Source organism: Lontra canadensis, unplaced genomic scaffold (assembly GCF_010015895.1).
Source record: "Lontra canadensis isolate GAN:19392208 unplaced genomic scaffold, GSC_riverotter_1.0 scaffold82, whole genome shotgun sequence".
NCBI lineage: Eukaryota > Metazoa > Chordata > Mammalia > Carnivora > Mustelidae > Lontra > Lontra canadensis.
This window is the reverse complement of record NW_022631076.1, coordinates 5,638,531-5,651,838: the sequence shown is the minus strand read 5'-3', so window position 1 is coordinate 5,651,838 and position 13,308 is coordinate 5,638,531. Positions and strand designations below refer to the sequence as shown.

The 13,308-nt window shown below is 38.6% G+C and overlaps 1 protein-coding gene across 2 annotated transcripts in view; it reads left to right on the top strand.

Moving 5' to 3' along the window:
• The window catches only part of DCC (DCC netrin 1 receptor), a 1,110,025-nt gene that overhangs the window by 574,140 nt on the left and 522,577 nt on the right, over positions 1 to 13,308 (top strand). The window lies entirely within an intron of this gene.

The window sequence follows — 13,308 nt, the reverse complement described above, 5'->3', positions numbered from 1 at the left end:
GTTTCCCTTACTATTATGAAGCTAAAATTTGCCCTAAAGCAAAAAGTTGTTTGAGCAGGGGGTTATTCCATGGCCATGAATAAAGAGACATTGCTTATATAGTCTGACAACTTGAACGATTTACTTTCCAAAAATGAGTAGCAGAAGGAGAGCATTTATTTATTTATACTTTAAAACACCCAGGAGAGCAAAAAATAGTTTTCATATTGTTTTTGAATTGCTTAGGCATTCATACACTTTTGAGAACTGGCTAATATCCTGAACAATCTCAATTTATTGTCTACTTACTCCACCCCCAAAGCCATTCTTTGTTCATCTCTACCATGCAATGTGTCCCAGGAGGTTGACCCCTTGAAACTGCATCGAACAGGTGCTCTTATCAGCTGCTTCTAGTGTGTTTGTCCAAATGAGAGGCAGCAGCAGGAGAAGAGAGGTGGTGGTGTGGGGGAGCGGTGTTAGATGGAAAGATTGTTGGAGTTTTTCTTTTTCACTTCCTATTACCCTGCATGGATACAGCTGCTCCAGAGACCCACTCCTCACGGCTCCCACTGTTACAGAAAATAAAGACTTTATTCAGTGGGGGCCGGGGCTACTATAATGGGGTTTGTATTAAGGGAAAGAAATCAGGCTCAACTTTGAATGTAAAGGAAAACAGGATTTTATAGCCAAGGAGTAGGGTTTGAGTGTCAGTGGTTAGAAAATGATGAATGGGGGCATTGGGGGTAAGGGTATTCTGACTAACCAACTGTCACAGGATTCTTGCTGAAGGCAGGCCAGAGTGGTCAGACATCACCTGGGAGTTGGGGGAGTAGGAGGAACTTAATGAGATATGGAGAGTGGGGATACTGGCTAAGCTGACTTAGAAGGATTCTTCTTGAATTTGACAAGGCTGAAACTAACTTGGAAGCCTAGTCGAGAAACTCTTTGTTACTGTTCTTGTTGGTGTGAGGAGGGGAACTACTTTTCTTCCCTTTGCTCCTTCAAGCTTACCAGTGCTTATGACTGCTCTGTTTCTGGTCTCTAGGTGTGTCCCTTGATCCAGCCCACACAGCCCTAAAAATTAGTCTCTTTATTAAACCTTTGCATTTGAATCATCTGAAATGCCTTTTGTTTTTAATAAACCTAAGTCAATGATGCACATTTTCCCCTCTGGGTAGGAGGAAACTCAGTTGCCATTTGAATGTCTTTATAGGGAACCTGTGCTCTGTTACCAGCCTACTCTACTCTTCCCTCTAACTGGTTCAGTTTGCAGTGATGGTGGGCAGGGAGACAATCTCAAAATCCCTCTGAGATTAGTTGAGTCTTTTTTCCTGACTGGGGATCTCACATTTCTATTGTGTTTGAGCTCTGGTAAGTAGACTAGCACAGACAATTTATAAATAAATAAATAATAATTTATTACTTTGGCTGTTTAGATTAGAGGGCCAGAGTCACCAGGTTTGAGTACAGGTGGGCAATCCCAAGCTCATTTTAATCTGTTTAACATAAATCCTATTGTTTCCTTTTATGGCCTCATTCTCTTTCTATGGAACAAAACCCAACACAGACTGCTCTACAGAACTTCCCTGAACACGGTTAGCCCAGCTTTCAATGTTGCTTGTTTGATTTGCAGGTGGTTTTCTTCATGACAATGTGATTATCCAAATGTTGGGAATTTTTTTTTTTTTTTTTTGCCAGGGCCACTAACTGGGGGATATATACAGTAAAGTTTTGAACAGGACATTGACTCAATTTGGTCATTTTATTTCAGTGCTCATGACAAAAAAATAATTCTTGCAGTGAAAAGCATCCAGGCCATTCCAAGGTTTTCCCTTTTAAAAAATTGTCCTCTTTGTATTGCATATCGCTTTTTACAAAGCCTGACTCTCTCCTCGAGTTCTGGTGGATCTGTAGTTTTGTCTACATTTACCCTGTTAATTTTCTGCTGCTTTTCCCTCTTCTCATGTATTAAGTATTCCTGTAAACAATCTTTCCATTCAATATGCTCACTCTTGATAACTTCAAAAATTACATATGGGATATGGGAGATATATCCTATAAATAATAACACAAAATGAAATACAGGAGACTGCATTTTTCAGCAATGTAACTGCGGCAGTGTTCTGTATCTTTTATGAATGTGAAAACTAGATGATGTTAACTATGCATGATATCGGATGTATTATATGTCCACATATTTACATAGCTATTTAATGTATCTGAGCTTGGGGTTTGAATGGATCTTAAATTTATTTTGTCTAGTAGGCATTGGATTCTTGAAGTTCCTCCATGTGTGGTTATGATAGCCAATATAAGTAACATAAAAGCTGGTGGCAAGGGGTACGTTATTCTTCCATCATTCATTTATCACCCACTCTGGTCCAAGAATCAGCCTAGACTTTGGGATTATACAGCTTAATAAAGCACAGTCCTGTCCTCTAGTTGCCCCCTGATGAGTCAGAGATATTTAAAATAACTACAATAGAAAGTCTAAAGCATCACAGCAGAAGTTAGAGTGACAGAATGAGGAAGGTTGACAGGCATGTTTCCTACAAATGGTGTGGGTGTGGAGGAATGAATGGCAGGGCACCAGGCAGGGATGAAGGGAAGGATTACATTGTGAAGGGGCCCAAGCTTCAGAAGACATACAGATAACAAGGACACTTGTCTGGACTTGGCTGTGGATAGGTGGGGATGGAGCAGCTGTCTTCCCTACTCAGTGTTCTACCCTTTCCTCTTCCACTGGTTCTTTCTTTTCGATCTTTCCCTCTCTTCCTCCCTAAAGAGACTCCGGGTCCCACTCTAGATGTTGCCCTATACTTCCCCCTTCCCATCACAGCAAAGACTTTCAAAAGAATATTTTGATTTTAGGATTCAATTCTTTACCCCTTATGCATCCACTTCTCATCCCATGGTAAGATTTCAACTGTCATGGCCGGCGCAACAAATCGACCAGGAACGTGAGGGTAAGAGGATGAAGAAAAGAACTCGAGAAGCAGAGGGATGGGGAAAGGAGGAGCACTGAGGAGGATGTCCAACAGTGCTGATTTTATTCCAGATCTTACAAGCATTTATAAGGCAGACCACAATAGAAGGAGTAATACATCAGTACCTAGTCAGATAACCGCAAGTTCTTACTACAAACAAATCTCGTGATGCCAGGTAATCACGGCTAATGCCATTAGCTACTATTGATACAAGAAGTTACAATCAACCAGGGAGTGGGTTATGGGAAGTACAGGAACAACAAGGACCAACTAAGAATTTATGACCCTGACCACATTGTTCCCTTCTGTAGGGAGAACGTGTGGGAAGTCACGTAGGCCAGCGCACGACACATAGAACAGACCCTTTCTCAGTGTTACTCAACTTTCCTGTCCTTAACCCTTATCAAGGCGTCTGGACTTTAAAGGAGACACAAGTCAGGGCCTGGTTTGATCCATGACTCCAACCGTGCCGTGGCCTCCAACATTGAACAATACAATAAAATTATTTTGTAAATATGATTAATGAAGGCTAATCTTGCCAGAGACAATGGAATCTTTGTAGTTCTCACACATAATTTGACTAGGGTTGTTGGACGAAATACAGGATGCCCTTGGGGCACCTGGGTGGCTCAGTGGGTTAAAGCCTCTGCCTTTGACTCAGGTCATGATCTCAAGGTCCTGGGATCAAGCCCTGCATCGGGCTCTCTGCTCAACTGGGAGCCTGTTTCCTCCCCTCTCTCTCTCTCTGCCTGCCTCTCTGCCTACTTGTGATCTCTGTCTGTCAAATAAATAAATAAAATCTTTAAAAAAAAAAAAACCCAGGATGCCCTATATTTTAATTAGTAAATTTAAATTTAAATAGTAAAATTTAAATTTCAGATAAAAATTTATTTTTTTTTAGTACAGTCACATTCAGTGTACTATTTGAGATATACTAAAATTATTTGCTGTCTCTCTGAAATTCCAGTTTAGCTGGGAATCCTGTATTTTAATTTATTAAATCTGTCAACCTTAAAATTTCCCTCTGTGCTGGTGAGACTCTGGACCATTCAATCCTGTCTTTCCTTGACTTATAGCTCCCCTGATCTACCTGTGATACTTATCTATCTGCTGCTCTGCCTCTAACAACCTAAACCCAGTTGTTATCATTAATCAGGGCTTTATTTTTGTCCTTTCTTTATTCCAACACCCTTTTCCTAGGCAACCTTCCTTGATGTTAATTACTGTTCTCCTATTATTCCTAAATCTCTACCTCCAGCCGAGACTGCTTTGACTTCTAGACCTATATATCCAATGCCTACTGGTCATTTTCTTGTGGATGTCCTAAAGTCATTTAAGCTCCCACAAACCCAGGAGTTCCTAGGTGGCTCAGTCCGTTAAACAACTGCCTTCAGCTCAGGTCATGATCCCAGGATCCTGGGATTGAGACCTATGTTGGGCTCCTGTTTAGCGGGGAGCCTGCTTCTCCCTCTCAACTCCGCCTACTTGTGCACTCTCTCTATCAAATAAATAAATAAAATCTTAAAAAAACAAACTCCACAAACCCAAATTAAGCATGTCACCCTACCCCCAAATGCTTCTGTGAATTCTTCATGTCAACAACACCACCACCAACAACCCAATTCCAAAGTAGAAACCCAGGTATCTTTATAGACTCTTTCTTCCCTCCCACTTTCATTTTTCATTTCCTAACTGGTTATAGTTTTCCTTAACATAGCTGAATTTGTCCCATCTTCTAGAATTTTCCTGGAACCTTCCTATTTCACTTCCTTATCATCTCAACCAGAATATTTGATTAGTCTACAAGGCAATATTCTGTTCCTGTGTGTACACACACACCCACATACACTCATGTCTCTAATACTTCAAATTTAAATATTTTTTTATTATTTAATGTTCTTCAATAACTTATTATGTTCTGCAAGATAGGCTTGAGAAATTAAATTTGGATCATACCTTCCAGAATCTGACCTCTGCCATCTTCTTAATTCTTATCTCTGAGGAATAAAAGTACACATATAACATGGCTTCTCCATGGCTTCCTGCTTCATGTGTAGTAGGCATACAACATGCTTATTCTATGAATAAGAAAATGATAGAATATTCAGAATGGAATCTGTAATATTGTCAGGAAAAAACACATTCAACATGCACTAATGAGATAATTTTTACATTTGAGGGACTTTTATATGACACATGGTATTTCAAAAATTATACGATGAAGAATCATGATTTTGTGGGCTTTATGTATGAATGTCTATACATATAAATAGTTAAATACATATAAGCATTAAATGTCCCTAAGAAGGTATATGTTTACATAAATATTTAAATACACTGAACCGGCTTTACTATTTGGCATAGTCAAGAAATGTTGACATCCTGGTTGTTTGAATCTTCTGAATAATTAATCACCAGTTTTGTAACATTTATAAAATAGATTGAAATATAATCCACACTACAGTTTTATGGAGCTTAATGAAACCTTTGTCATATCATCCCACCCACAATTCAGAGGACTGTGACTTCTATTTATCTTTGATGACCATTTTTATTTGTGAGAAAACAGAGAGACACCTGTTTCCAGACTATAGGCATTCATTCAGTGTTCCAAAACTCAAGGGTACCAATTGCACAATACATAAATTGATCTCTAAAATACATATATCCGTGTTAGTCTCAATTATTTTAATTAACTAATAGAGATTTTCCCCAGTGGTAAGGCAAAAAACATTTTGTTTAGTGTATGATGGAAATAAATGCTTCTTGTAAAGTTTCAGGACTGCTCAAAGCATTGATATCTGCTAAACACGTGTGGCAAATTTAATTTAACCTTCCAGATAATGTGTGTGAATGAAAAGAAATTGTAAATGGACTAGGGAGGATGACTTGCCATTAACAAATGAATTTCTTTTGGCATGCAATAGCCTAGGCTTTGGTGGAATTCATGTTGGATAACACAGTTCCACTGGAAGCCTCTGTAGAATTATTTCTATTTAGTTAGTAACAAGTGGAGCTTGGGGTATTATTAGGCAAAATTACAATAGCAGTACACCGCTGTGCAGAGAAAGATCAGGGCATTTCCTCTAAGCAGCATCTTTAAAAGTCTGGCTCCTAAAACTAATGTTGTGAAGCTTCAGTTCTTTTGAATTGGGACTCCAGGGAATGCGAAAGGGTCATAATTATTAGCTAGGAATTGATGCTAAATTTGTTTATTCACTGATTTCCCACCACTTTCTATAGTATGTAAATGAGATTTTTACTTAGAAAAAGCATTCCCACTCTGAGACAGATGACAGCTGTTCCAGCCCAGGGGAGAAAGGAAACACAGCTTTTTCTTGGCCTTTTTCTTCTTTCGCACAGCTTCTAAAGCCTCGCTGAATTTTCCCAGAATTCCCTGAACAGGAGCTTTCACATTCTGATTGATTAGTCATCATATCAGAGCTTACCACTTTGTAGCTCCCCTGCTACCAATTGAACATTATGAACTGGGCCCAGAAAATTAGCTTGCTCAGCACCATTGGGATTTTGACCTGTTTAGCAATGGATGTCTAATTCCCTATGACTCTCGTTAGTAGAATTGGAAGCAGAGTGATAGGAGCAGAATGCCTTCAGAAAGGAGTCTGAACATCTTTTCAAAGTTTATAGTGCTACCACAAGATGTCGGGAGGAACACACACGCTCTTCCAGATCAACAGCAGGGGGAGTTTATTAATTATGTGGAGTAGGGGTCACACTCTCAGATCTCACTCTTACAAAAAGCTCCTTAGGCAGAAAGAAGTCAGGTTATCACCAATTGCTGACACCTAGCAGTGACAATCAGTAGCAGGTAGAACATTTGTCTCCTCTTCGCTTGTCCCTGGAGCATCTTTTCCAGGTATGCAGTCCCCAATCTTTAGCATCCACACAGTCTTACAGAAAATGTCTGCATCTCCCCGACAATGTCAGAAACCCATTGCCTTCTGGACCTGTATAGAAGTTGAGCTCAGAAAGGAACTCACTTTAAGGAGCTGATGGCTAATTTGAAGTTAATATGTGACCTCCCTCAAAATGATGTGGACTTAAAGTAGGCTGTGAGGTGAGAAAATATACGAACATAAAGGAAAAAAAAAAAAAAGAAGAAGAAGACTTGCTAGTGTTCAAATATAATCAGACTAGTAGATGTCTGGAAGAAAACTGTAAAGCAGGGGAGGTATTTCCATTTTTCTTCCAATTTTAAGTCACAGTCTGGTATTAGTAATAATAAAATATAGAATATATATATGCACACATATACACATGTACACATTTATGTAATATTTATAATTTATTAATATAAATTATATTTATAAATTGAGTTGTGCCTTCAGAAATAAGTCGCCTTGGGTGGATTTTGTAACATGGCACTAATTAAAACACAATGTAAAAATAAATAGACTAAAACTCTTACTAGCCTTAAATCAATTTAGGCTAAAACAGGCCTTCACAGATATAAGCTCCACAGCCCCCAAATCAACAAGCGCATGTTTCATTAGCTGCTTTAAACATATTACTGCATTAAAGGGACATAGACACATGTGTATATGAAAATGTCCCCCATGTTTCCCTTTAAAAGCAATCCCATGATAGTTTTAATGCCACGTCCACATCAAGTTGGATAAAACTGCATAGTAAAATGCATATTCATACATGAACCTATATGCATATGTGAATAGTGGGCCAAAACATGTGAAGCTCCAGCCCTGAGGAAGAAAGTCTGCCCTGGACATGTTTTCCTCTCCCTAAGCACCAGCGTGCTTTCCATCCGAGGGCTCGTGGCAGAGCAGCTGCCAGCCTTTCTCAGTGGTACTCAATGATGCTGTTGAAGAGGAGACCTGCTACTTGTTGGGTGCTCAGGGTTAAGTGTGTTTGGTATCCACTGCTGCTTTATGTTACCCTCAAACACAGCAGTGAATGGAGTTTTGAATGGTTCTCGGTTATATATCATTTTTATGTGGGTGCTCTGGGCTGTGCAGTGTGCAGCCACTGCGTTCCAAATGTAAGCCAGCCACAGAGAAATAGGCCCGGTGCCAACACAGAACAGGGCAGACTTAACATTCATGTTCTGCTTGGCCACATAGCCAGAGTTTTCGTGCTGACACAGTGCTAGAGCCTAGTAGATGCTCAATAAATGTTGAATTGGTAAATGAGAGATGAATAGATGCATTATGTGACTTCAGTTAGGCGTTTCCTTACCTGGATCTTCCTACATGGCATGAGCTTATAGCAACAGATATTTTCATTAATGATAAATATTTAATGCTTTTAATTAAGGGGGTCACAAAGTCTTCAAATTAAGAAAAAGGTGAAGTTTTTTTTTTTTTTAACTTAACACACATCATTGTGAATTTTTAAAGATTTTATTTATTTATTTATTTGACAGAGAGAAAGAGAGATCACAAGTAGGCAGAGGCAGGCAGAGAGAGAGGGGAAAGCAGGCTCCCTGCCGAGTAGAGAGCCCCATGTGGGGCTCAATCACAGAACTCTGAGATCATGACCTGAGTCAAAGGCAGAGGCTTAACCCACTGAGCCACCCAGGCGCCCCCATTGTGAATTTTTAAATCACTATCAAAGCTTATTATATGTGTACTAAATAATGTTATTTGCATTTTATATATATTTCAAATTGTGGTGTGTTAAAATACTGGCTATCCTACCTGCTTCTCTGGTCACAAGTGGCCTGGGTAAGTAGGCCCTTGTTCTTCCTCTCCCATCATTGTGCTTTCTAAATAAAATGTTGACCTCTCAGCACCTTTCATTTTCAGAGCTCCAACTCAGCTCATCTCTAATTAGGCTAGTGCAGTATTTCCTTTCTTCCCACATGTACTGTGTTTGGTGAGTTCACAGAGAGACATATCCTACCATCTGAAAAGACTGTAGTGATCCGTAGTCCAGTGTGCAGACTATAGTCAAGAAGGTACCATTTTCACCCATTTGTAGAAGGAATCCTTGGGAGGCCCATAGAAAGAATATGTGGGGTTCAGAAGCTGCTAGGCGTGGTAGAGAAAAGAAGCTGGACTTTCAGGACTTTTCATTACTATTGTTAATATTACTAATTAATTATTATTATTTTAACAACACATGTTTTTTGAGCCCTCCTTATTTTTCATTTCTGTAAGTGACAAAACCAAATGTTTAAAAAATGCATTCAGTCGTTCAAAGCCTCACGAGTGGCTTCTCCTCATTTAAGTGTCAGTGCATTCATGTGCTGTGGTGTGTATTTTAAATAAGGACAGATGGCACTTTATACTTGATACGGAACATAGATGAACATTAAGTTTAGGGTGTTAACACTTTTTATGCCAGTGAAAAGTATTTTTAAATGAAAGCGCTCCTATATTCTAAAGAGTACATTATGTAAATATATTACGGGGTTTTATTTTCATTTCAATAATAAAGTAAAAATTTGAGATACTAAGATGAAGGCAATTAAGGGCAAGCCTGACACAAATTTTAAGGCAACTTGAGACTCTGGTCTGCTTAGATAACCTAGTAGAATCTTACAGCATGCAGAGTTGGACATAAACGAAGCTTCCTCTAATTTTCTTCATATAATAGCATGATGTCATGGAAAATCAAGACACTTGAGTCTTTTAGCTGTTGCTAATATTAACTGGGTAGAAGATGGGTGTGTGTGTGTGTGTATGTGTGTGTGTGAGATAGATCGCCATTAAGGTCTATTCCAGCTTTAACAAGCTATTAATGAAATGTTGATTGTCAAATAGAAAATGTGCATCCCGTGTTTTGAAGGAGCTGCATTTGCATGAGGCTTCCCCAGCTACTCTGAATGTTAATAAGAGCCAGAGGACTTGCCGCAAATCAAAACACAAGTGCTGCTAAAATGAATTTATAAGAAAAAGAAAGATTATTTTGCTTGAAAATCCACAGGGTGGCCTGTAGAATCTAATGCAGGGAGGCTTGGAGAATATATGAGAATCAACATGAATGGTGTTATCTGAGCCTACGTAGTAAGGAGAATCCAAATGATCCAATATGTTCGCCTGTCATTTTCCACTTGCAAGGGAGACAGCTAATTTTTATTTTTCCATTTTCATTTTAAAACCAAACTCAGAAGTGATGACTGCAGCAAAGGGCCCAAGGCTGTTGGGAGAGAGTTACAGTGTGGCATGTCATCTTTCACTTTAAAAAGTATAATTGACTTGTAATAATTTTATGTTAAGTTGTATTTTGCTCTGAGTTAGATCACATGCAAAAATACTCCAGACATTTACCATGGGTGTGTGGAAAGTCTGTTGGGTTTTATTTCCAGGTGATTTCCATCTAATGTGTTTCTAGCCCGTGTCCCACTCTGCCTCCTGAACAAACTCTGTTGGAAGCAGAGGAAGAGTCTGGGTACTCGTTTGGAATTCTCTGTGTCCTTCATGCTATCTCAGTGCTGATGCTAAAGAAAAACAAAACAAACAAACAAAAAAAGTTCACCTTTGTATCAGTCTGCGAGAGCTGCTGTAACAGAATATACATCCTGAGGGACTTAAACAACAGACATAGATTATCTCTCAGTTCTTGAAGTTGGAGTCCCAGGTCAAGGTGTTGGCAGGTCTTCTTACATGTGTGTGTTCAAGGTGGGGATAGATGGTCTCTGGTGTCTTGGTATCTCAGATTAGAGTTCCTAACCCTTCTGACCTCGTATAACTTTAATTACTTCCTTAAATAAAATCACATTGGCACCAAGGACTTCAACATGTGAATTTGGGGGGACACCACTCAGCTTATAAAAAGCTTTAAAATTATTTTCAGTTATAATCCTTATGTGCTGAAAATCTCTTAATTCAGTCACCGAAGATATTTTCTACATTTTCTTTTTTAATCAGACTATAGTCAAAAAAATAAAACATAATGCAAGAGGATTGATTTATTAGTTTTTCCTGAGGGAGTTCTATTTTGATATTCAAATTTTAAATGCAAGTTCACTTCTTAAAGGAGAGAAATAGTGATCATCTGTTTCTGTTGTTTTACAAATGCAAACACACAGAACTTAACCCTAGGTCAATATTGTAAAGGGTACACAGCTCTTCATATGAAAACTATAAGAAGAGAGAGAATTTTTTGTAGTTCTCTTGAATGTTCTTTTGATTCATTAATTCGTTCTGATACATTTTAAATAAGTAAGTAAGTAAATAAATAAATAAATAGTGTTAATCACTATTCTAGGCACTAGTATGGCAATAGAGAGTAAAATTTCTCCTCAAAAGAAGCTCAGAGTGCCCTAGTCTGGATAAGAAAATATATGCTCATTCTTTCTCACACAGAATAAACTTTTCTATGTTCATCTATGGTTCTTCTCTTCTGCCATCATTTTGCGGAGCACTCATTGCTAACATCCGTCAGTTTTGCTAAACCAAAAATATGAAGGGGGAAATGAAATCAACTGTGTTATAATATGTTCATTTGTAAAATGATGGGTTAGACTAGACCCGTGGTTTTCAACCCAGTCTACCCATTATAATTGCCTACGGAGTTTTAAAGACATATACTGGACGCCGGAGATTTTTGTCCACTTGCTCTGTGATGGGTCATGACCACTGATACATTTAAAAATATGTCCGGGTGATTATATGTGCAGTCAGAATTGAGAACATCGGAACTAGGTGAACACTAAGAGTCCTCACTGATCAAAATGTTACGTGTCCATGGAATCGTAGATTTTCTCCCCAAATCTGGAATTATGCTCTAGAATAAGCTCGGAGAGTTATTTGTATTTCTCAGCAACTGTGTATGAAAGGGGCTGTTGATGCTTCTTTGAACAAACATCTGCTCTCAAGGAGATTGAATTAAATTAATTTTGTATAAATTCAGGTTGTTTAAATGTAGCTCAAGTGTGGAGAACCCAGAGGAAGTGACATAATATTAAACTGGACCCATAGAGAGAACCTTGTCTAGTATGTTAAATGCTTTGGAGTTTGCCTTGAAGGTGATGTTTGTTGTTGAGAAAATATCCTGCAGCAGTTACAACTAATGAAGTCAGTGGCTTAGAAAGATCAGAAGGGAACCTTTAGTGGTGAGAATGGATGGAAAGGGGCAAAAGGCAAGATAGTTAAAAACTTGGGAAGCTGAAAGAATTTAAACAGAAAAGAAAATAACTATTTGGGTCTCTAAAGGAAATTAGAGGGACACCCAAGTGACTTGGTCTCTTAAGGGTACATCCAACTCTTTTTTTTTTTTTTTAATAATTGGAAGTTATTTATAAGGTTCAAATTGCCAGGATTTCAAATTGGGCATTTTTAAAAAATTATGTTCAGAACTTAATCTTCTTGTAAAACTGAAACCCTGTACTCTTTGACCAGTATCTCTCCATTACCCTCTCCCCCAGCCCCTGCCACCCAACATTCTACTCTGCTTCTATGAGTTCAATTATTTTATATTTTACATAAGTAAAGTCACACAGCATTTGTTGGGGGGAAAAAATGGTCTCTTGGGAGGTCATTACAACAATGCAGAGAGGGAATGATGAGTGCCTAACTAAGCAGTGGAATGCAGACAGAGAGAATAGATTTGTATCAAGAGAAATCTTGGAAAAATTGATAGAATTTATGGCAAATAAAGCAATTTCTGTGTTCAATTTTTGGCAAATGGCTGGTTTGGTGAAACTTCATTGAAAAAAAAAGAAGAAGAAGAAGAAGAACAACAACAACAGCAACAACAACAGAAGAGACGAGGGGCAGACCTGCTGAGTTTGTAAGGCATTCAAGAAAAGTTTTTTAGTACAGTCAGATCCTTAAGAAAAGGTTTAAGCTACAGGAAAAAAAAAATGCAGTGTTGTGGTTATACTAGAAACAAGGAAGACGGATGAAATTGCTTCCAGAAAATTGTAGTTCAGGAGGAAGGCATGGACAGATCCTCCATTTTAGAGAAGCAGAGAGGGGAAAAAAAATAAAAGAAAGAAAGAAAAAAACAAACAGACTTCAGAAACAAAAAGGTAAGCACCATCTTGAATAAAGAGGTGTCCTGGAAGTTGAATGGGAGGAGAATTTCAACAAGAAAGAGGTGGTCTGCAGTGTCAAACTCAGCAGAGTGACTGAGTACTAATAGTCACCTGTTTTGAGTACCAATTCTCTAGTTGCTTTCTGTGTGAGATTCACTGCATTCTCTTAGTAATTCTGGGTGGTAGGTATTATTATCACCTCATTTTCTAGGGGAGGAAATCAAAGTGCAACTAGTCTTTTGCCAAAGACCATACAGTTAATAAATGGCACCGTGAGGGTGTGAATCCAGGGAATGTGACCCCAGAAGTCCTGCTCTCAATGATCCTGTTGAATGGGGGGCAGGGGGAGGAGTGAGGGCTCCAAAGCATCCGTTAGAACAT